Source organism: Cryptotermes secundus, unplaced genomic scaffold, assembly GCF_002891405.2.
Source record: "Cryptotermes secundus unplaced genomic scaffold, Csec_1.0 scaffold455, whole genome shotgun sequence".
Lineage (NCBI taxonomy): Eukaryota > Metazoa > Arthropoda > Insecta > Blattodea > Kalotermitidae > Cryptotermes > Cryptotermes secundus.
In genome coordinates this window covers 682,544-705,122 of record NW_019734967.1, presented here as the reverse complement: position 1 = coordinate 705,122, position 22,579 = coordinate 682,544, and the positions used below count along the sequence as shown (strand labels likewise).

The window sequence follows — 22,579 nt, the reverse complement described above, 5'->3', positions numbered from 1 at the left end:
TTTCTTGACTCGTTCATTCTAATTACATTTGGCCAAGAGTGCAAGTTGTGGAGCTCCTAAATATGCTATTTCCTCCAGCCTCTTATCATTCCATTTCTCTTCGGTCCAAATATTCTCTTCAGCATCCTGTTCTCAAACACCCTCAGTCTGTGCTCGCCTCTTAATGTCAGAAACAAAGTTCCACAGTCGTACAGAACCACGGGAAATTTTTTTAATTTTTACGTTTTTAGACAGCAGACGAGAAGACAAAAGGTTCTCGACTGAATGGTAGTAAGCATTCTTCTTCTTCTATGGCGCAACAGCCCGATGTCGGGCCTTGGCCTCCCTTATCAAGCCCTTCCATTCCTCTCTATCCTGCGCTGCAAGCATTACCCGAGTTCAGTCTCCTCTTAATTTCTTCTTGAATCAGGTTTTGATTTGCTTTCGTCGTTCCCAAATATCTAAACTGTGCCACATTTTCAAAAAATCTGTATAAAATTAATAACGACTATCACGTGATTGTGACTAGAGACGAGGTTGAGATTGGTAAGTGGATTTACTGGACACTTAGACACGTAACTACAAATAACTACGACAGTCTCACTGAGTTACACACTCCAAAGATCACTGTTAACTACAACACAAAAATTCTTCTCAGTCTTCATTAGCTGTAGCTTGGTAGCGTTTCAAACGGCGGTTATCCCCCTTCCCCTAGGTTCCCGAACTCTCCCTCAGCTTCTCACTTCTCACAAGAGCAACTCTGAACGGACTCAACTAAAGTCGAAGTTATGTTACGACCGACGGTCAGTCGGCTAGCCTGTCTTGGTGCCAAGCCCCATCCGTGGTCCAAGACCGGATTTTTATTACTGTTGAGACACCTGCAGGTTTGTTGATATGGGTCGCCCTCTCTGACTGAAGTACCGTTCAACTTCTCAGTTTACTGCTGTTTTCTCTGCCGGTTTCCATCCGGGGCAAGTGAAGGTGAAGGCATCGCATACGACAGACACACGGGAGCGTGCCGCGACACAGGTCGACTGTACAGCAGGGAAATGGGGACAGCCGCAGTGGTCAAATGTGCGCTCGTGCCATGCGAAACGAGTCTCAATTGTGGTTCGCGGAAGAATGTAGTAACGCACCGCCGACCAGAACCTTCGTGTCCTCCCGCCTTTGGTTCATCTCTCGCTTCAGGGTTATTATAGTTAATATAAAAATGAGTTAATTAAAAGGGATGTCCGCTAATGAGAGATACACTCCCTTATATGTAATGAAGGGCAGGTAAACATATCTGGCTGGCCGGACTAGGGAACAGGATAACATGAGAATCTCAAGGGAGTTGCGGCCAAACCTACCAGCATCAGCGTTACTGAGTTTAATTTATTCGCCACTAGGAGACAATATGGAACAGTTATGATCATCCGAGTACGACACAAGCCACTGTCCCTTTACATGCTGTTGGCAACCTCATAGTCTCGGATCTTGCGACTAAATTAATTTATCTTTATATAAAATTTATATTTGAATGCTGCGTCAAATCGGGCACATCGCTTTGCTTAACGATTTGTGGTCCACTAAGTTAAATTTGAATCCTTAGTACAGTAATTCAGTAACGAAAAGCAGCACACGTCTGTTCTGGCCGAAAGGGTGACGCCAAGAGATCTGCAGCTTCTAGAGCCAGCATCAGAAAACAAAAACTCGCTAATTTTCTGAAACATGCAACTCTCTCTCGACTGATAGCCTACAATCAAACTGGGCAACTGAGCCATAATGGCCATGCTACGCATTTGTTTAGCTGCTATTTACAAAGCCCTTTTCGACATTTGCAACGCATTCAGCTTGGGCCGCGTTGCCTTCCAACTTCAATTCAAGACGGATCTTAACATAAGTTCAGACCGTAAACATTTAAGATGATGCAAAACACATGCTTAAGGATCGCTGGACTATATCTCAGAAGAAAGATGTTAAATTCTTATATGCAGACCCCTTATTTCTTAAACTGGGCGACTACCTCGAGTTTCTGGCCACAAATACACATGAAAGCATGGCCTTACACCCCAACGGGCTACAAGACACGTATAAAAAGCCACGTGGTATACTTGTGCAAAGAAATGGAAATATGAGACACTGAATACGCGAGACAAGAAAGAACATGATAACGTAAAATAGAAATGAACATGGACAGAAAAGGTGAACAGATAAATAAGTAAACACCGAATTAAAAGATGACAGAATTCGTACACGTTGGCCTATTAACGTACCTCACGTGATGAAGGAGGAAACCACAATAACACAAATGACGAAAGAACGTCATTAGCATTTTCTGACTGGCACAAGTCCAGGCGAAGCTATTCACGTTAAATGTAAGTACTGAATCCTCATGGAGGCTGTATTGGCCGTCTCAGAGGGAGTGCTGACAATCGGCAGAAATTGCCGAAAACGAGAGTCATGTTTACAACCCCGTCAGAAACATTACGACTTAGCAGTCCTGAGTTGTTTGATCAATATTGCAGGAGTAGTAACAGTTGAGCTGCGTAATCCGGCTGGCTTTGTAATATGTTAATGCATGTTTTAGGGTTATGTATATAGACTACAGCGGCATTATTTCACATTATCTGCAGCAAACGGGGTAATTACTGAGCAGCTATTATTTGTGCCGGTTCTGTATGAGAACCAAACAATCATATACAAATGTGCATGAGAATAGAAACAACATAACAGACAGTATAGAGAAGTGTCTCACAGATCCTCCCCCAAGTTATTTTCAAGATGAAGAAATGTAGCCATGATTTCAAATTTCGCCAAAATTTGGTCCTAATGTTGTTCGTTCCTTGTATACCTTATATAAATCCACGTATTTTCAATTCAAATTATCGATATTACATAAATAAGGCCTATTTTGGTTCAAAAACAAGGCGACTCAGACCTGTACTATCAGCAAACACTACCAGCATCTGTCATACAGAAAGTCTAGACTAGGAGAGACAACACGCATCACGAATTAGATACACCTGGACAGGAAACCTCAACACATGTTGCACAATTCAAACACAATCCACACAGTAACAACAACAAACTGCAGGCGAACATGAACAGACATAAATATCACTGAAAACCTGAAAATCATGTTGTTAAAATAAGGACATAAATAAACAGAGAAGTAGCACAGCGTTCGAGAGCCATGACTAGGTAACGTCTTTGCGAAGTAATGTTAACTTCCAGTTATATACTGAAATAAATCCACGGAAACCAAAATTCTCAGTAAATTACACGAGGAACTGAAGACTAATAACCACATTACAATTCACACACCAAATTTATTATAACAATCTGAATATCATACATACGTCTGGAATAAGCTTGAAGGTATTGGCAAGCATATAGCAATAAAATTAATTACGCTAAAAAATTAATGCGATGTAGTTTAAGGAAGGCCGAATGATACAAAAATTAAGAATTGGTATATAGTTCCCAGTACTGTGGGTTCCGTATACGATGTATCATACGTATATAAAGTATTTCAAATTACATTTCCTTGGTGTACGAATTCGTCATCAGAATAATTTCTGATCTCACTGGCTAATGAACGATTCGTAATTTTGTTGCGAAACGTTATAAAACTTCCTTTTGTTTTCATTTTCTCACATAAATTTTGAGTACATCAGAAAACTGAAACAGACAACGTCTGCAGAGATCTTTGCTATCCAATTGAAGTAAAACCACACTAATATTGTTTCAGTAAATTCTATAATAATGCAGTCTTACCTCTACAGCACAAGATGTTGTTGCACAATTTGACCAGCAAATATTCAGGAGCGGAATTAGTGCACAGCCCTCATTGCGGCTTCGTACGTCCGGTCACACGGCCAGCATTCTTTGCGTAACATGTATACACCTGCCTCACGTGCATACTGCACTAAACCAAACATCCCGGCGTCCACACATATCATGCAGCATGCCTGCAATGTTATGACTGGTGTCGCCATCTCATATGGAAATAACGTACTACTTTAACAGAGTTTCGATAGGAAACAGAAAATGTCGCAGTACAAAATTCATGGAAATTTTGACGCGTTCATCGCATTGCCAATGGGAATTTTGCGCGTTTACAAATTCTGTGGTATACGTACATTTACTGTTCCCTTTCCGTCTACTTACAACGTGGAAGGCATAATTTGGTACTAACATCAAGCTGAATGAAATGTGTAAGAGTGCGGTCTGGTGCTTTTCGGAAGAACACACTGCATCGATCGTCAGGATGTGAAAGATTTCTTTTTCAATAGTGGCAAAATCCAAATACGTTAAGTTCAGAATTATTTGCCTTCGTTTGTCTATTGTATACAAATATAAAGATCTGAATATGCAAAACCTCAGTTTTTCCTTTAGTTTTGTATGGGTGTGAAACTTGGTTTCTCACATTAGGGGAAGAATATACAGAGAGAGGTTATGAGAGCAAAGTGCCGAGGAAAATTCTTGGGCCTAAACAGCAGGAAGTAGGNGATGTCTTGTCTATATGTGTATATATATATATATATATATATATATATATATATATATATATAAGGTAATGCTATCTCTGTAACAGACCGTAGAGGCCCATAACGTTGTGAAACGTCGAGGATCCCACATTTTCTAGACAATCGGCTTACAGACGGCGGTGAGGTTATCAGCCTTACGCGACGGCCGCCCTTTACCTCCAGGAAGATTCCTGGTACTCATTTCTGTTAGAGGCTGAGTCGATCGCAGGGTCGTAGTGCGGCTGGAAGAATTAGTTTAAGCGTAATCCAATGACCTCATCGGGAATCGAACCTGTGACCTTCCGGCTTGTAGCATAGTTCCGCAACTAACTAAGCTACCGTGTGCACCTGATATTCTAGATAGTACATAAATATTTGGTTCATACCTCTCGGGGGCCTCGACGTCTCACAAACCTATGGGCCTTCACGGCCTGCTACATGGATAGCTTTACCTTACTTTTTATCTCACAGGAAACAGAGCACTTCTCCGCTACAAAGACCAACCGATTAATGCTGCTTAGGCCCCCCATACACACTCAGTTTGGCCTGCCGATCGACCTGCAGGTAGAACTGACGGACTGACGGGTTTCCTACAGTCCAAACGATTGGCCGGCCGCACCACACACATCAGTTTTGCCTTTCAGCCGTGAACTGTGCAGGCCGAACGGGAGGCCAAACTGTGTGTGTATGGGGGGCCTTAGGGAAACAATTGCTGTCTATTTTGGGAATGCGGAATTTTAATATGTTAAGGCGGGTGGTACATATATTAACCGCTGGGCTATAAGAGGTTAATGTGGTTTGTTCCCAGACGAACTCTCCTGCCTATAGAATATTTTCTAGACAATGGTTTTGTCTTATTCTCTGCCGTTGCTTTATATGCTATCAGCTTTAACATTATAACACTCTGAATTTTGCTGACAGAGTATATGTATGGGTTTCGTAAAATACTCAGATTAGACGGTTACTATTTGCCGAAAAAGCAGTAATTGATCAGTCTTTGTTTACCGAGTCATGTGTGTTTTCTGTGAGACGGGGACCGAATTCTTAAATATTATTTGGATGAATGGTCCTTTTTTTTTTTTGTTACGTATTTATTCAGTTAATTTTATGTATGTTAATTCCTTCGCCACTTCGGTGTTCTCTTATTTGTTTAATCTTTAACTTAACTGAGTCAGTGAGTGTGTTCAACTGATAAATGTTCGAACATTATACTGAATATGTTACGGAAATTGTTTAGGTTCCTGTCGATAGATGGCGGAAGAGGCTCGACTGACGAATAGTTTCTCACAGTCCCGCTGGAGGGCGGAACTCGCAGACGTGATGTTATGTTGTTTCGCGTAGCTGCTCACAGCGCTACGTTTCCGTCGTCCAAAACCACCAAAACAGCTGTGTTTCAATCGTCTCCATGGTATCAGTCGTCTCCCTCGCCTCCGTTGGGGTTGTGAAGTGTGTGTTCCGTTATTAGTCGGTGTGAATGTTTGTGTACTGTAACCGCGTAAGTGTAAAGATTCCAGATATGTTTTAATACTTCGTTTCAAGGCGCATGATATCGTCAATGACAGGTAAGTTACTGCCATCTTAAGAATTTAAGACGTAAATGTGTTTATAGCGGGGGATATTTTTAAATCATAGTCGCGTACTCTGAGAACGGGACAGATTAGTGCATTCTGTAACTTTTCGGCGCAAGTTGCATTGCTCCACCGTGAAATTCGTAGTCGAACACAATAATGATTTTCTTTCGTGTACCATCAGCCATATTAACCCTAAGGAATCAGAATAATTCTGCGTCTTCCTATGAAGGGATATGTGACCTGCGTTTAAGACCGTTTTTGTGATATTAGGGACACAATAACGCCACATATTATTTCCGGGGAAAGTAATCATGTAAATATGAATATATTGCTACAAACTGGGAAAACTGTCGGTAATCATAGATTGTTGTTTCACTTTTTTTCTGTCCTTTGCTTTCTTTATATCGGGGTGTGAAAGAAAATGGACTGTGTGTGAGCCAGAGGAACAATGAATACACCAGAGACCGTCCAAATACGAGAGCAGTTAAAATAGTATATTTTCGTCCATGATATATATACAATTCTATCGGATGTCAGAATGTTTCTATTTGAAACCTAGTCACAAAAGTCTGCTTCTGATCTGTGGTATCCTTTCTGTCTTTAAGTCCAGATTTCGCTGCTTTGATGAAACATTGCATTTGGTTGTGCGGGCGCCGTATCAATTGACGTTTGTGTGACAAAATCTTGTTGTAATTACATACTTTACTTTTTTATATATTTTTTATTTTTGTGTCAGTATACTTCTTGAGTTCCGAAATTATGTTTACTTCTATAACTGGGATAAAAGGAGGAATTTGATGCGAGTTTGTGTAATTATAGAATAAAATGGAGTAAGTTGTTTCCATTTAGTTTACCTGCCCGTGCTCAAATGTGATTGTTACAGATTTTTCACGTTAGAATAAACGATGTTCTTTTCAGCATTCTATGAACAAAATTTGCTTTTCGTAATATTCGCAACATTTTTTTACGTGGATTCGAAAGGGCTCTGACGATGGTGTATAACACTAGGATTTATTGGGTTTTTGGACTTTGTCCATTGTCCTTTATTCTGAAAAACACTAAGAGAACACAACGTTTCGGAAACTGGATCTGTGTCCGTCCTGAGGTGAGTGGGAGGCACCTATTCTGTTGGGTCCTTTAGGAGGACCTTACCTCAATCGCATATGTTCTCTAGTGTTTTTTAGAATACCGGGCGATGGACAAAGTTGAAAGACACAGTAATTCCGAACATTTTACGGTTGCTGCTTTTGTATGTTAGCGTTCATGAAATGCCCTTCGAACGTCCTTTGCATTTTTTGTCTGTCGCGTTCAACGTATACTAAACTATCCACGAAGAGTTGACCTGCACGCGGTAAGGTCCTACGTCAGGCCGTTGTGAAGTGAGCAGCTAATCTCCAGATCCTACGAAGGACTGGAAATGTCTTCACTAACTGTGCTACTGTCAGCCTTCCAAAAGGATTCTGCCCCGTGGAGTTGGAGCTGAAACAAGTTTACGGTCAGACAGGCAGGAATCTCCATTATGCTTTTCGTGTAAAAACAATTCAAAAGGTGAACACAAACTTTTCTCATTTTTGGTACTGACTCAATGGTTACAGAGTAACGAGAACCCGGATTAACAACCAGGATATGCCGGTGCAGGCTTATAGCTTTTACAGGTGATTTTGGCTGTAAGGTAGGCATGCATATCCACCCCATTTAACTGCATATCACTCAGATGGCTGACGTTTGAATTACGGACGCATGGTTTGCATTCATTGACTGAACACTTCGCACACCGTTAGCATATTTATTCATACGTTATTCGATGATGCTGTTTTAACTGCAGAGGTTATACATGTTCAGGTGAAACGGACACATAATCGTGATTGATGAAGTGAACGTTGTTATGGCATATTCCGAAATTAAATCAGGGACTGATCCAATATCTGAATTAGCAAAACCAATACCGATTTCGACGGCAAAATAAAAAAATCGGCGAGCAGACAAAGTGTTTTCATCGTTAAAAAAGGAAATTAGCCTATGTGACGCAACATACTTGTATACCCGAACTTCCCACTTGAAGATGTTTTCGGACGCACTCTTGGACAGTTCGACCAAAGTCAACGCAAAATGAAAAGAAAAATTGTACTTCTGGAATATTCTTCAGGAAAAAAAGATGAAGACAATCGGATAGAGTAATTAATGCTTTGTAAAAGGTAAAGCTGCCCCTGTAACAGGCTATGGAGGCCCATAGGGTTGTGAGACGTCGAGACTCCCACGCTATCAAGACAGTCGGCTCACAGATGGCGGTAAGGTTGTCAGCTTTACGCACCGGTCGCCCTTTACCCTCCAGGAAGATTCCTGGTACTCATTTCTGTTAGAGGCTGAGTCGACCCCAGGGCCATAGTGCGGCTGAGAAGGATTAGGTCAATTGAATAAAAATCACCTCATCGGGACTCGAAACCGCGACTTTTCGGCTTGTAGCATAGTGCCTCAACCAACCACGCCACCGCATACTTTGTGTGTTATAAAAATTAATTTTAGGAATGATAACTTTAAATATTAAACATTTGTGGTATTACGTTTTTTATTATTAAAATGATTTTTATTTGGTATTTATCTGGTTAATATTCCCATCTATTATCAGTTGTCAGTATAAGGTAGAGACCATTTTTGCATGTTACTGAATTATATAATCTTGTCACAGTATATTGATTCATAATAATACTACGGAATAAGTTATTATTTCGGGAATTCCAGGAAATTTGGATTTCTCGTTCCTAAATCCCAAAGATACATGTTTGTCGGGAATTTGGAAACACTACGCCGGGGCGACAAGTAGATCAGTTAGTGCCGAATATATTTTGTAACAGCCCAGAATTGCAGTCGCAGGACGTACGAACCGACGAGGAGTCTTGTAATGTCGCGTGTAGACGTCATACGGACGAGGACAGAGAATCGTTGTGGCGTCTTACCTTCCATCTTCTGCTTGAAGTTGTGAGGATTAAAATATGGGAAGCATGCGTTATGAAGAGGACGGTTTTCCGGTTCGTAACACCGTGTAGCTCAGACAGTCCGACGTTTCAGAGGAACATAACCCCTCCGTCTTCAGGATCGAAGAATAGGCCAATCACGAAACCAGCAGAAGGCCGCGCCATAGCTCAAGCGGTTAGTCGCTGGCTTCCCACCGCGGCGGGCCGGGTTCGATCCCGTGTGTGATCAAGTGGATTTGTGGTGGACAAAGTGGCGCTGGGGCGGGTTTTCTCCGAGTACTTCGGTTTCCCCTGCCAATCTTCATTCCACCAAATTCTCCATCATAATCACCCGGTTCAGGCTACAATAGGCCAATCAGTGGCAGCCGTGCCGAGTGAACCCAGTTGGACTCCACCCCCCACTAAGCGAATATATATATAAAAAAAAGCAGAAGCAGGTGGCAGAGTCTCACCTTGCCGCGGGCTGTAGTGAAAACGGGCAGTGAACCATCCATAAATGGCAGGGGATTATTTCAGCAGCTGAGCAGCTGTTAGCTCCTCAAGAATGATCCCGTTTCATATATACAGGATGTTTCACGGCTTTAGGGCATAACTGCAGGAGGTGATTTCCTAGGTCTTTGTGATCAAAAAAGTTCATATAAACATGTGTCCGATTTTGGACGGTTACGAGTTATGGCCGTTTTAAACTCGGAATAGAAGGTAACGATTACTGACAATAAACGGAACAAAATAATAAACCAGCATAATACATGATACATGTAAAGTATGAATGTAAAGTTAACTTCGTGAGATTACCTTTAATTTGAATTGATTGGTGTTTAAAGCTGGTTTTCGAAAATGCTACCGCCGGCCGCAACACAGGCTGCCGCTCGGTTGTGAACCGCGCCAGACATACCAACCATCCCCACCTTAGGTACATATGCTTCCATTTCTCCCCCGTTCATCCTGTATGACCTGCCCATCGGACCCTTTTTAACTTCATTATTCTAATTATATTTGGAGAAGAGTACAAGTTATGAAGCTCCTCATTATGCAATAACATAGTCATCGTAATCAGAATATTGTATAGTAACACACACAAGAACAGAGAGGGAACAGAACATAAGAACTAAAGAAGATATTATGCCAATAATCACCTATTTTTCTTTGATCCGACACTGACCGCGTAGAAAACGACGCCTCCAGCAATTCTTCGTTGTCGCGGGAACTTGACTGTGTTGTTACATAGCAACTACGGGAGATACACAGACAGACCCACAGACATTTTCTTTGATCCGACACGGACCGCATAGAAACAGATGCCTCCAACAGGTTTTCTATTGTTGCGTCTGTTCATTGCCACGGGAAAGTGTCTACCGAGCCGTTGCCTAGCAACGGTAGAACGAATATACAGACTTATGACAGGAGTTTATGAAGTATGCCGTTGAGAAGGGAGCAGGTGCCATGATATACATACTGAGTTTCATAAAGACTGGTGTGGGCATTGAAAAGTTAATAAGGGGGATTCACAGGCACAAAGACAGCATGAAAGTCACGGAAGCCTACGTATATTTTTTTTTAAATAAGGAAAGTATGCCGATACCATAACTTTTTTCAAAATAAGGAGAATATGCTATAAAGAACCCGAAATGCATGTAATCTCCACAAAATGAAGCCTTTACCCCACTAGACAGACCAAATTTCACAATGCCCACCTCTCGATAATAAGACAGGTCTGTAGCAAATAAGAAAACAGTAGGTAACTGTACGGGATAGCGGCCTTCGTAGTCTAGAGGTAACGTTCCCACCCCGTGACTCAAGGTACACGGGTTCAAACCCGGCGGAGGTCGTGGAATTTTTAAGGGCGGAAAAATTCAGGGAACAAGTCCTCCGGGAGGGACTTTAAGCCGTGGGTCCCGTGTCATAGCATTTCCCGCCCAACAGTAGTTTCTAACACCTCTGGTAGATGGGGGAAGCATCGAGATACCGCTGAGCCAGTAGAGGCCGAACTCGCTGGCTTAGTCGGGACTGATGGCACGCACCAGTACCGGTATGGAATAGAGACTGGTAGAATATCACAGGGGGACGCACAATGGACCAATATCTGGTCTAAGTGCATGGGGAAACCCACACTCTCCAATAACAACAACAACAACAACAACAACAACTGTACGGGATATGCTTGGTTCGCATATCGGCCTGGGCATCGGCTATTTTGACTGGGAATGTTCGTGGTTTTGCTCAGTCTCGCCAGAATACCGGCATAGTACCCACAGGACCTACCAGTGGCGCTGCACAGCCAACTACTAGCAGCGTTATGAAAAAGCTTTAACTAAAAGAACACGTAAGTTCTCCTCCGAATGGATGGTCTCTGTTAGATGTTCAGACAGTTCCACGTTCTTATAGAACACGGAACCATCGCAAGGTTCTCAAGTGGCTTAGCATTTAGCTTTCAGCTTTATTCCCGAATTCTGTAATATGAATTTTTAGTATTCTCCCGTACCTACAGCTGGATCTACAAACTGATCCTTTTTTTTAATGCTTTGCTATCAAAACGTACCGATTGTTTTACTTCTGCGCTCCTGCTACATGTACTACTCGTCTTCTTTGGTTTCATCGCGCTAATTATATGAGTTAAGCGCCCTAGCTCTTATCTGGTCGGCAGCATTGGTTGCTAGGCGGCTCGGTACCTGTTTTTCCTGGTTTCCTGCGAGAATGCTCATGTTGCATAATGAACGACAAACATTCCATCTTCATGACGCGTTGTGTGACACCTTAGACCAGGGGTCTCCAAACTTTTCGAAACGCGGGCCACATTAGGTAATTCAGCACTTTCAACGGGCCGGATAAAATGAGAAATTGATAACTCTAGGTATATTAGTTTTATTGAAAGCACAGAATTTCATAAACTAAATACAAAGTACGTGAGAATAAATTATCGTATATTAATGACAACAGACAGTAGCAGCAAATGCTCATATTTTCATAACAAATTCTAATAAAACAATTAATGTGAATGATGGAACTCTTTTTGCATTCTTAAAATCTAATTAAATTGAGGTGGTGATGATCTGTTACAATTACACTGCACCACTGCAAGAAGTCTTGTGCACAAGACGGCTAGTAACGAACTGCTCGCGCTACCTACGTTGCCACGAAGTGACACTGCCGATCGAGGTCGAACAAGTACGAAGAAATACCGCGCAGTATACGGTCCAGAATTAGTAAAATTGTGAATATTAATATTAAAATAATATGGAATATCAATATATTTTAAACACAATCTTAATTAATGAATTTGAAATCTATGAACAAGTATTCCATTACTCATTGGAAAATTAGTTCATTTGGCGCATTTCTGCACAATACTTTCGCGGGCCGGATAAAATCGCATCGCGGGCCGTAGTTTGGAGACCCTTGCCTTAGACGATCGCCGTAACATATCAAGCGTTGTACTGTAGCAGTCCTACGTGGTAGAGGCACTGCCACATTTACAGCCGTACTTACGCATAGGCTTAGGTTTATTGCATTTGCTAAAACGCGCCGGAAGCCAAAAATCGTAATTTGAGTTCATTATGACGTGGGAGGTAGAGCGTTATGTTCCCGAAGCTCAGGGTTCATTCTCTAAAAATCTTTTGATTCCTATTACGCCCACTTCTATTGTATTTATTGTAAAATCAGTGAAGGGACATAAGTAACATTTAACATTTAAGCTATTAACAGTGGCAAGGACAAATAAGTTAATTACTATTGTCACGTCATTGTGACTGTAGACGGGGTTTGGACTGGTAATCGGATTTCTTGGGCACTTTAACACACAACTCGTGAATAAACTTTATAAATCACTATCACACAAAGACAGTCTTCACTAGCCATTGCTTGGTAGCGGCTTCCAACTGCGGACGTTCCACTTCCTCTGAGTTCCCGAACTCACCTCGGACTCAGCTACCAGCTGCTCACTTCTCAGTTGTCACAACTGCAACTATCAGCTGATTGCTGCAGACTCTCGGTCGATCTATTAATTTGTTGCTCTTCGCCAGCATAGCCCTTCCTAGCTTAAGTCTTTTCGAGATCCATGATCAATATTTTTATTCTCTCCTAGACATGTACGTGTTTCGAAATGGGGTTTCCTCTTCGACGAGGAGTCGGCGCTACGTTTGTTGCAACGTAGTTTCAGCTCGAGTATATCCGCGCGGTCACGGCGATCAGGCCACTGTGGCCTCTGTGCACCCTTTGTCACTGCACTCTACTAAGTAACATTTATACAAGGTATACAGAGGTTTCTGAAACTTCAGTTAGTCAGCTGAACTATCATAGGCCTCACCGCCGCTAAGTTTAAATCTCATAGCCTCGGCACGGACCGCAAGGAAAATACCGCTTCCAACAGCACTTCTATTGTGTGCGTGTCTGTTGCGGCCATCATGTGACGGTTGCTGAAGCATTGCCTAGCAACGAGCGTTTTTACGGAGTCGTTCCCTAGCAACGGCTGTCTACGCTGGCTTCACAATTGTGGTTTTCAGCGGACATGACAAAATATTTTGCCACGGATCGCCAAGGGTTACGATTCGAGTCAGTAGAGCATTACACCATGGATCGCTAAGCGTCACGGTTCGAACCGCTTTATAAACAATCGCATTAACATTTTATCAAAATCCGTCATCTGCGGCGTCTCTTGCAATTCACGTAACTGAACTCTGGTTGTGATAGAGTTCAGAAGGGGATCAGCTTGGCAGAGGGTGCAAGAAGAGTGGTCGTTGGGATCTTGGACTTTCTGAAGGAACTGTCGAAGGTCCGAAATTCGGAGTATAAGTCTAATGCGTGTTAATCTAATGAGGTCATAAATCAATAAATAAAATACAGAAATTTAAGGAATCAAATTCAAATTCGAAGTATGACTGTGTTCTCTTTTTTTGTTTTAAGATATGACTGACCCCTATGTAGCCCGTTTTATGGCCAGTTTAACTCATTTCGTAATTTCGTTTTACAATATTGTCGCGTGTATGAGTGTGACTGTAGATGGGGTTTGGATTGCAGATTGGATTTATTGACCACCACTCACACATGACTCGTGACTACACTTAACTATAGCGCCATTGCTAATTTCCACACTTTACAAATCGCTACAGCACAAACTAAGTCTTTTCACTATGCTCTGTCTTCATCAGTTGTTCCCTGGTAACGGCTTCTAACAATGGAGGTTCTTAAGCGTTCGCGTTCACTTCGTTTACCGCTGTTTCTCCTCTTCACCGACTAAGTCTTATCTTCTGAGACTCCCTTACAAGTGACTAACTCCCAGGCTGGCGGCCTCCTCGCACCAACCTCATAGTCCAGCAGTTCCCCCTTAATTTTGCGTGAACACGTTGCCGTGTGAATCTGTTTCATCGTCGCTGCTTAATAACGGGTCTGCGCGCTTCGTTGCTACACACATTGTGAGGCCACAAAACAGTCTTGACGACCGTGTGTGTTCATTATATCTTATTTTGGGTTTAGGAAAGACCTTGGACTTGGCTTTTATCAGGGCGCAAAACCTATAAACGCACTGTGGCCTTGGGATCGACTCGTCCACTGACAGATATGAGTACCAGGAATTTTCCTGGGAGATAAGGCTGACAAGCTCACCACCATCTGTGAGCCGATCGTCTAGAAAGTGTGGGAGCATCGACGTCTCACAACTCTATGGGCTTCCACGGCCTTTTTTTTTTTATTTTGTGAGAAAATGAATTAAAATCTAATTATTGTCGTATACCGTATTTACGCATGTATAGGCCGCGTGCGTGTATAGGCCGCAGCACAATTTTCAGGCAGAAATTATAGAAAAAATAATTTTCTTGGAATATTATTTCAGGAGTATTACACCCTGTATTACTAATTATGAATATATATTTTTTTAAATGAAGTGTGATTTCGAATATTTAGAATATAAGCCGCACCCCAGTTTTCCTCTTGAATTTTTGGCAAAAATTGTGCGGCCTATACATGCGTAAATACGGCATTTTCTCAATATCGGCTCATACTACGTGACTCAGAAATATAGATCTGGTTAGAATCCACAGGTTTTAATTCATGCATTTCTTCTATAGTATTTGACGAACCAGAAACTGGTTTCAGACTGCATGTAGTTCGATTAACCTCCCAGAAGTAGATTTGAATTTGCATAAATGAAGGTCTAGTAGTAGGCAGTACACAGTAGGGTGTACTCCACCCAGAGTACAGCCGCACTCCAATGACTGTAGAGTCAGTGTTCTCTCTTGCCGGCCATTCTTTTCCTCTGGCTCGCGCCAAGAAGTGCTCCGCTGGCAAGATTGGAAGTAAACCGTGTCACAAGACACAACAGCGGCTAAACAATCTGTAAACAAACAGCGGGTAGAGCGCCGGGTGATCCTCTGCCTGCAAATCCTAGCAGATTTCTCATTATGTAGGATCTGAGGTTCTCACAGCGGTGGTTATACCCTTGGTGGCTTGCCACTTAGTCCCACGCCGGTATATTACTTGGCTTGTTCTAACCTGAAGATGGAGGCGATATGTTCCTCCGAAATGTTGGGCTCTCTCCGAAGTACACGGCGTTACAACCCAGAAGACTATACACTACAGATTCAGTGCCGTCAGAATTTCAAATCAAATTAAATAGGCCTCCTAAACCTTCCAAGGACTCTAGCCCTGAAGAAGGCAACCTTTGAAACCATGGGACGTATTAGCAAAAGCAGAAGTCATACATGAAACTTAAGGTCCGAAAAATTTCGGACCGTAGACATTTCCTGGGTGTATCCTTCTGTAAGCTTTGAGGTTTCTGCTGCGGTAATTGTTAAGACCGTTATCTTCCGGGTTGTGACACCGTGTAGGAGGGACTTACTGCTTCCTTCTTCAAGGTTAAGATATGTAGGTGCAGGAATATGTTTGATAAAGTAGGTAAGTTGCCAAGAATGCGGGCGGCAGATCCAGGCAGAGGGGATTATGCTCGTGTTTCAAGAAACTTCACATATATTAGTTCTCAGTTAAGCCCCTACATTTTTTAACATTCTCTGATTATTCTCACCGTGTTCTGAAGATGACAGTGTCAGCAGCACTGCCGAAATTTGACAAGAGATAAACTGGGCCAGGGCCCCTCGCTTTATGAAAATTCGCATTACGAAATTTCGCTCCTACGAACTTTTATAAATGAATGCGTGCCCATGGCCTGCCTTGTCATCCACACTCGAACTCGCACACCCGAAATCTCTTCCAAACAAAAATGAGCACGTGCAAATGAAAATCGGAAAGAAGCGACCACAGTGTTGTCCAGCCAGTTCTCACACTGTGCTGTGCATCTTTTATGAGATATTGCTGATTCGTAACAATTTTCAGCGGTTTTATAGCCATATTTCGTAGAATAATAGGGTCTCCAGTGATATATTGGGTTTTTGGACTTTATCCATCGTCCTGGTTTTTAAGATAAGATAAAGTCTAAAAACCCAATATATTAGTGTGTTATACACCATCGTCAGGATCCTATAGTAACTAGGGTATCCAGTGTTAGTATAGTCGAATATGCTTTCGATGATAATTTGTTTCGTTTCAGGAAATGAAATTATTTTGGTCAATTGTTGTACGGAAACTCAACGCCCTAATTAGAACATGGCGCCTGTGGGAAATGGAGATTCGCGTTACGATACCCTCAAGGGACGTAAGTATTCGTGTTCGCGAGAACTGCCTGTGATAATTCAATTGCATACGAAATGGCCGGCTGACCGGACACAGGTCCATGCCCACAGTATCACACTTTCACTTGAATGGGCGTTGATATGCCGCCGGCCTTCTTAAGGCGCGTCCACATTACTCGTGTTCGTGCTCGAGTGACTCGCAATGCTCGCCTTTACATGCGTTGCCCACAAGCTTATGTGAAGGGTGTTTTGTTCTTATGCGATGGTCGACAGAACCCAAGCCCAAATGATGTAAATGTAAATCATATTTCTGCAGTTCCAAACTGAGTCTTCGGCTTTTAAAGCACCGGATGTTTATGAATATATGACAACATTTTGCACACAGCAAACAGGAGTCTTGCAAACTCATGGGGATGAAGATATCCGGAAAGTCCAACATAGAAAATACAAAATAACTAAAGAAGTCACTGCACACCAGTAATAACGCAAGTATATTTCTCATGCTGAAGGTTTTTATTATTGCTAGTGAAATATGCAGATGACCTTGTGTTAATGGCTAAGGAAGAAACTGTGCTACAGGGCATGATTGATAGACTAATTGAAATTGGAAGGTGCTATGGCATGGAAATGAATGTGGAGAAAACAAAAGTAATGAAAATTTCGAGACAACCAACCCCAGTCACAATAAAGATAGACCAAAAACAAGTGGAGAATGTGAAATGTTTTAAATATTTGGGTNTAGAAGGGCGGATAGAAGTGACAAGAAGACGAGGAAGAAGACGTAAGAAGATGCTGGATGACCTTGGGGACAGAAGAGGATACTGTCATTTGAAGGAGAAAGCTCTAGATCGCATTAAGTGGAGGAATTGTTTTGAAAGAGACTGTGGACCTGTCGTCTTGACAGATTACTGATGATGATGATGAGTGGGGTGGGACTAAGTCCCTTATACTGCGGCAACTTCTGGCCTGTTTTACCAGCCCCAGATGATAGGTGAGGGTAATTATGATGATGGAGAATTTGATGGAATGAAGATTGGCAGGGGAAACCGAAGTACTCGGAGAAAACCGGCCCCAGTGCCACTTTGTCCACCACAAATCCCACTTGACCAGACCCGGGATCGAACCCTGGCCGCTGCAGTGGTAAGCCAGCGACTAACCGCTTAAGCTATGGCGGACCATCATGGTGAAGTTACATATAGTTATAACAAGTTATGGCAGTTGTTCCCACGCACTTGTAGACAAACATATACCCGTTTCGGTTTGTTGCTGAAGACATGTACTGATTTGAGTATGGGTCAATGCTCTTAATAAAACGTGTATGTATAACACAGTCTGTCAATAATGCAACAAATGTTTCCTTTTTTTCATTTACGCTTTTAACACAACATGTTTCGGCCATATTCAGGTGTCTTAATATATTAAAACTGCTACACTGCATTAACATGCGCTAAAATGGACTACAGCGTGTCTGCATATCTTTGTTTTGTTGTCGTGTATAGGTAGAATCATTGAGATGGGCCTATCTCTCGTTGCTGAAGCTGTTCCGAACAGTTCATGTTTGTAGAATGTAACCTTGTGCACACCCTGGGGGGGGGGGCCGGCTAATGTGCGTAAGGCCCCCCATACACTCACAGTTTGGCCTCCCGTTCGGCCTGCACAGTTCAAGGGTGAAAGGCAAAACTGATGTGTGTGGTGCGGCCGGCCGGCCAATCGTTTGGACTGTAGGAAACCCGTCAGTCCGTCAGTTCTACCTGCAGGTCGATCGGCAGGAAAACTGTGTGTGTATGGGGGGCCTAAGATTGAAGCGTCTGTTCTTTCAAATCTCTCCGTCAGGAAGTACAGATAAGCTGACGATCAAAGAACATTTTCCCTTCATAATGTTGAAAGTGGAGACACTTGTTCTTACCGTGCAGTTATGTGAAATTAATTCTCTGGTTCGAGTCTCGGACTGGCTATCGGCCATTATGCGTAGTGCTTTCAGCAGCTCTTTTCAGTCTCCGCACGGACTGGTAGAAGTGTAATAACCTTGAAGTAACCTAGCATGTCGGTATAGACTTTATTCTGGAGGAACTAGGTTCGAATCTGAGCTGAGGTTCAGAGTACCGTGATAAGGTTTTCGTGCTTGTCATCAGTCCGGGAGAGAACATTGAAATAAGCCACAACCGCTTCTATCCACACCCTCTCCAGTTCATCAGATTTTCTTCTCCCTCGAATTCGCGCTGTTGTGTAGCCTGAGGTGCTGACAGGGCCGTTAAGTACACCATAAATAAATACGTGTAACATTAATTTCTCGCAATAATTAATCGTCTACTTTCCTTTCGCTTAATATACAAGTAGAATAAAAAGAGTTTATTAAGCCTATGTATGTGTGATGAAGTCGATGAAACAATATAATTTTAGAGGCGGCAGTGATCGTATTACTGAAGGCATGTATTTATGAAGTACGCCATTGAGATGGCTTCATGTGGCAAGATATACATACCAAATTTCATGACGATCCGTTGAGGCATTCGTGTAATATTACCATTCAAGTAATATTACCTTAACAGTTTGAGGGGCTGCAATGTTGGTGTTAATGATGGGTGTGATTTATGAAGTACGCCGTTGAGATGGCTTCATGTGGCAAGATATACATACCAAGTTTCATGACGATCTGTTGAGGCATTCGAGTAATATTACCTCAACAATTTGAGAGGCTGCAGTGTTGGTGTTAGTGATGGAAAGGATTTCTGAAGTACGCCTTTGAGATGACTTCATGGGACATGGTATACATACCAAGTTTTATGACTATCAGTTAAGGTGTTTAGAAGTTCTTTTAAGGGGAAGGGGTGCAAACATACATACACACAGCGAGGTGAACTCAAAACTCTGCTTTTATTTTTTTTAATAAGGAAAGTAGGCTAAAAAGGTAACAGTTCGTGGAACTGTATCTCCACCCTTGAACGCTTCCTTACATCAGGTGCTTAATTAAGCACTGGGCAACACTTCATTTGCTTCGTACTTTGCGAAGCATCGTAGGTCGGAACTGTTGTGAACATATCGCGAGCCCAAACTTGTATTCGAGAGCTGCCCGGTTCAAATCTCTGCTCGGACATCGATACTACCTACGGAGTCTCTTTAGTGGTTTTCCTCAGCCCCTTTAGGCAAATACTAAAATAATCCCGTCCGCTTCCTTCCCCATCCTTTCCAGTTCATCATCCACTGTCATTGAGTAATTCGACGGTGTATGGTCTCAGCTACAGATAACGCTGTTAAATAAACGACATAAAAAGGTGAAGCTATTCCAATAACAGGCCGCAGAGGTCCATAAGGTTCAGACGTCGAGGCTTCCACTTTTTCTAGACAGTCCACTCACAGACGTCGGTGAGGCTGTCAGCCTTAAGCACCGGCCGTCCTTTACGCCCAGGAAGATTCCTGGTACTCATTTCTGTCAGAAACTGAGTCGACCCCAGGAGCATAGTGCGGCGGGAATGATTAGGTCAATTGAAAAATCGAATTACCTCATCGGGAATGGAACCAGGGACCTTGTGGGCTGTAGCATGGTGTCTCAACCAACTACGCTACCGCGTTCCCCCATATAAACTATATAGCTTTATGTGTGTTAGGGTATACCACTTGCTTTTCCGAAATGCACGAGAAAGTGATCACGAAACAATATGTATCTTTAGATTTTTACTGATTTACACTCTTAAGGCCCACCCTCCGAGTGCAAAAAAAAATCTTTTTTGGGGGGAGGGGGTCTGCCGTCTGTATGATATTGTATGTACGTACGCCCTTCGCTAGCACCTGAACTTTATATATGATCGTTATTTAAGGGTTAATTCATTGTAGGCAGGTGCTGGAAGAATATAGACATTCTTGCCGCATAACTGAAACTTAAAAATGTGATTTTCTGGAAAACGGGCCTGATGATTTTGACTGCTGCCTGGAGGAAAGTAATGACACGCGTGTTTGTGAGGGAGCGTGCGCTTTGTCCTTGTGACAGTTCCATGATCTAGCCGTGTTCCTCGCTGACAAGAATCAACTCCTCATCACAGTGTTGTCGACCTGAAAAGTCCGTTTTATCAGCTATGACGCCATTCCAGCTTGATAAAGACGTTTAGCGCATTCCTTCGGTGGAATTGTTCGCCTACGCCCTGTCGACGAGTTCAGCTTTGCCCTCCTTCACAATTACATATCAAAAACTAATGGCACGCCATCATTTATGGTTGCTGTATTTTGGTACATTCTCTATGAGCCTGTAGCTCTGCAGTCATTACATTTGGTTAAACACTCACAGTATACAGAAACGTTTCAATAAAAGCGACCTTTTGTGGACAATTCAGCTATGCTTTCAGTAGGTAACGATACTGATAAACTGGAAAGGATTTGGAAGGAAGCGGTATTTACATGGGGTTTCTCAGGAAAAACACGAAAGAATCAGTCAGGATAGACGGCGTGTCTGCCGATATTCGAACCGAAATCAGTTCGTCCATGAAAGTTGTAGCCTTTATGGCAGACAAGAAAAGTTCATAGACATTATTGGTAGGAAAACCTAAAGCGGAAAAATTCATGGAACAAGTCCTCCGGGAGGGACTTTAAGCCGTGGGTCCCGTGTCGTAGATTTACGGCACGTAAAACATCCTCATGTCTCTAGGAGACCTCTGAGCAAAATTAGGCAACAATTTNTAATAATAATAATAATAATAATAATAATAATAATAATAGGAAAACCTAAAGGAAAGAGACCACTTGGAAGAGTTAACATAGATGGGTGGATAATATTAAATGGGTCTTAAAGAATTAGAATGGTAGGGTGTTGACTGGATTCATCTCACTCGGGTAGGAACTAGTGATCGTGTCTTTTGAGCACAGTAATGACCTTCTAGGTCCCATAAAATGCTGCGAATTTCATGTGTGGATGAGGGACTATTGGTTTCTGAGATAAGACTAGGCCATTTTTTCCACGATTGCTTGTTTTTGTTGTCCTGGATACCTCAATCATCATTGTGGGTGTATTATGGTTTGAGCGACCGAGGTTCGATTTCCAGAAGCGGCAGGAATTTTTCCTTTCGCCGTCGCTTGGACACCGTCTTTAGGAGCCAGCCAACCTTCTGTGAGATGTGTTGACTTGCTGGAGGTTGTCGCCCAACTACTAAAATTCATTAAGGCGTTCTAGTTTTGGTTAAAGTCGGACAGAACTAACTAAGATTTTACATGAGGGCTTCCATGTGTTCCTGCGCGCGTGTGGCCATAACTCGCTACATGTTTATCGGAGCGAAAAGTGTTTCTGTCTAACGTCGGAGAGAAATAGAGAAATGTGAAACGCGGTTTACACGGTTTCCGTAAGTTTCACGGTCAGGAGTAATGGAAAAGTTGTCCTTATGCTGAAATAATTAAGCACCGCTTCATGAAGTGGAGTAGGGGAGTGGAGCTATAGCTCCACTATTGTGAACCTTGGCACCAGATGAAGGTGAGTGGCCAGCTTCGTGCCCCGGCCGCTCTTCCACCCCCACCCCCCGAAGAAAGACCTCTCAGTAGCCATTGTGTAGGAGAATGGATGACACCAAGAGCCTGTCTGGACGCTATGGAGAATAAAGAAATCTTTTGTTCATGCCGGGAATCGAACCGCGGTTGTCCAGCCCGTAACCTAGTCGCTATACCGACTGAGCTAAAGGAGTGGACGTGTCAATAATTGTTTATCTGATTATACTTGGTTTATTTAGTCACGCTGCCAGTGGCGAATGGTTGGATGGTAGTGAATAATGAACTGGAAATCTTGTCTTGGCCTGATTTGGACACCTTCCTGGCATTTTTCTAGAGGGACTGAAGAGAACCACAGAGATTTTCAGTCGTAGTACCCGTCTTCAGACCGAGATTCGAACCTTCGACTTCTCAAGAATACAGCAGGAGCGATAACTTTTCGGTGAAAGAAGTGCTGTGCAGCATTT

At 42.6% G+C, this 22,579-nt stretch overlaps 2 protein-coding genes across 6 annotated transcripts in view; one reads left to right on the top strand and one right to left on the bottom strand.

The window, feature by feature from the left end:
* Positions 1-3,895, bottom strand: part of LOC111869075 — a gene marked incomplete at its 3' end in the record, with an annotated part of 93,409 nt that extends 89,514 nt beyond the window's left edge. Inside the window, exon 1 of the mRNA XM_023860281.2 lies at positions 3,739-3,895. The remainder of the gene's footprint in view (positions 1-3,738) is intronic.
* Positions 3,896-5,841: 1,946 nt separating this feature from the next.
* Positions 5,842-22,579, top strand: part of LOC111869073 (sphingomyelin phosphodiesterase) — a 122,709-nt gene continuing 105,971 nt past the window's right edge. For all 5 annotated transcript variants that reach the window (XR_002843607.2, XR_002843608.2, XM_033753275.1 and 2 more), the window contains exon 1: positions 5,842-6,052. The gene's annotated coding sequence lies outside the window, so the exon portion shown is untranslated. The remainder of the gene's footprint in view (positions 6,053-22,579) is intronic.